General features: G+C 43.3%; 1 non-coding gene across 1 annotated transcript; it reads right to left on the bottom strand.

The window, feature by feature from the left end:
* Positions 1–1,273: 1,273 nt before the first annotated feature.
* On the bottom strand, positions 1,274–1,345 carry TRNAC-GCA. Its single transcript has one exon. It is a non-coding gene; the product is annotated as a tRNA-Cys (tRNA).
* Positions 1,346–2,027: the final 682 nt, after the last annotated feature.

Raw genomic sequence — 2,027 nt, forward strand, 5'->3', positions numbered from 1 at the left:
TAGCTAAGTAATTCTGGATATGTCATTTAATTTTACCCAACCTCAGTTTCCTTCTCTGTCAAATAAGGATAATAATAGCACTTACCTTTTCAGTCTTCTTCCATCTTCCTTCCTCCGTGTACTTTAGTGCTTCTTCTCCCAGCCTTGAGCATTTTTACTGGCTCTCCCCTATGCCTGGAATTCTCTCTTCCCTCATCTCTGTATGCTACCCTCCTTAGCTTTCTTCTAGAAGTCCCGGCTAAAATCCCACCTTTTATAAGAAACCTTTTCTCAACCTTCTTACTACTAGCGCCTTTTCTCTGTTGGTTATTTTCAATTTATCTCGTGCATATTTTTGTACCTAATTGTTTTCTTGTTGTCTCTCTTTTAGACTGTGAGCTCCTTGAGAACAGGGGCTGTGTTTTGCCTTTCTTTGTATTAGCAGTGATTAGCACAGTGCCTGGCGTGCAGTAGGTGCTTAATAAATGCTTGTTGACTGACTGAGGGGCCGTTGTGAAGATCAAATGAGAAATTAGGCAAAGATGCATTGGAAACATTAAAGCACAATTTAATATTAGGTAATGACAGCTGACATCTAAATAGCATTTTCAAAACTCTAAACATTATCTCATTTGCAGTGGTACAGTGGGAAAAGTTCTGATTTTGGGGTCAGAAAGCCAGGGGTCCCATCCTGCCTTTGCCACCTGTGTGATGGGGGTAAGTCTCTTAACTCCACTGGGCTTCAGATGTCCTCATTCCTAAACTGATCTATAATCCTAATAGTAACCCTGTGAGGTAGGCAGCATCCCCGTTTTATGGATGAGAAAACTAAGGTTCAGAGATTGGTGGCAAAATTAGTGAACGTCTAAGGATTGTTGCTTCTGACTCCAGGATTTATTACACTATGCTGCCTCCAGTGACAAAAGTTTAGATTTATCTAGTAAGCTGAGGGTTTTTGTTCCATCAGTAAAGTATAAGACGGGTTGGGGTAGGAGAATGAAGGGAAGCATTGAGTTTTAAAGACAAAAGACCTCATAAAAAGGTAAACTTGAGACTAATTATAGGCGAACATTATGGGGCACGTGGATTAGAACCAAATACCTTTGGTTCTAGCAAACAAAGATTCTAATTCTCTAATAAGCGCCTTAGTAACTTCCCCTCCCCCCCCCCCATGTCTCATTCTGTTTTAGGATTGTAGCTCCAGGGAGGGGGGAAAAGGGTTGTCGAAGGTGGGAGTAAACATGACTCCACCCATTTGAGCTACAAGCTGCTCTGATGGTAAAAGTCATGCGGCAGGGGGCACCTGGATTTGAACCAGGGACCTCTTGATCTGCAGTCAAATGCTCTACCACTGAGCTATACCCCCTCGTGCTAGTAGTACTTTCTTCTTATTGGTATATTTTCTTCTGGTCACTGCACTTCCATCACCACGGCCAGAAACGAGAGAGCAAGGGGTATACAGAGCCAATTTCTACCATTTAGCCCGCCTCACAAGGTAAGTGAGCGGCCATATGTGTTAAGCTTCCCGAGTATATCTTTACCATACATATTTGTGATGCTAGACTAACAATGCTCTTTTCTTAGCAAATAGATCATGTGACTGCTGCCGCTGCCTCAGATGAGGACAGCGATAGGTCAGTTTGCAAATTACTTCCTCTGGTCTTGCTATGGGGAAAGTGCTGGGCCAGGGATCTCCTTCCAGTGGTTCTGAGATGCTGTCCTGTCCTGGTGCATTTAAAGGAATAGCACAAGGTTTCACCTGTTGGGGGTGAAGGCAGGATGGAGGGGACTCTAGTTCTTGATGCAGGTTCCCATTTCGCAGTATGTAAAAAGCACTTTTTAAAAAAACTTCAATTCTGGAGAATTATCAGAATTTGTTCAATCATTGCTGACTGTAAACAGATGGGCTGGTGACCAATTAAATGATAAGATTCCTCAACTGCTGCGGAGGATAAAATACCAATCCGGAACTGAGCCAGGGACCCTCTGAGCTGCTCTCAAGGGCAGTGCCAGGTAACTAGCCCTTCATTACTAGGCTCGAACATTCA

Source organism: Vombatus ursinus, unplaced genomic scaffold (genome assembly GCF_900497805.2).
Source record: "Vombatus ursinus unplaced genomic scaffold, bare-nosed wombat genome assembly UNPS02014852.1, whole genome shotgun sequence".
In the NCBI taxonomy this organism is placed as follows: Eukaryota; Metazoa; Chordata; class Mammalia; order Diprotodontia; family Vombatidae; genus Vombatus; species Vombatus ursinus.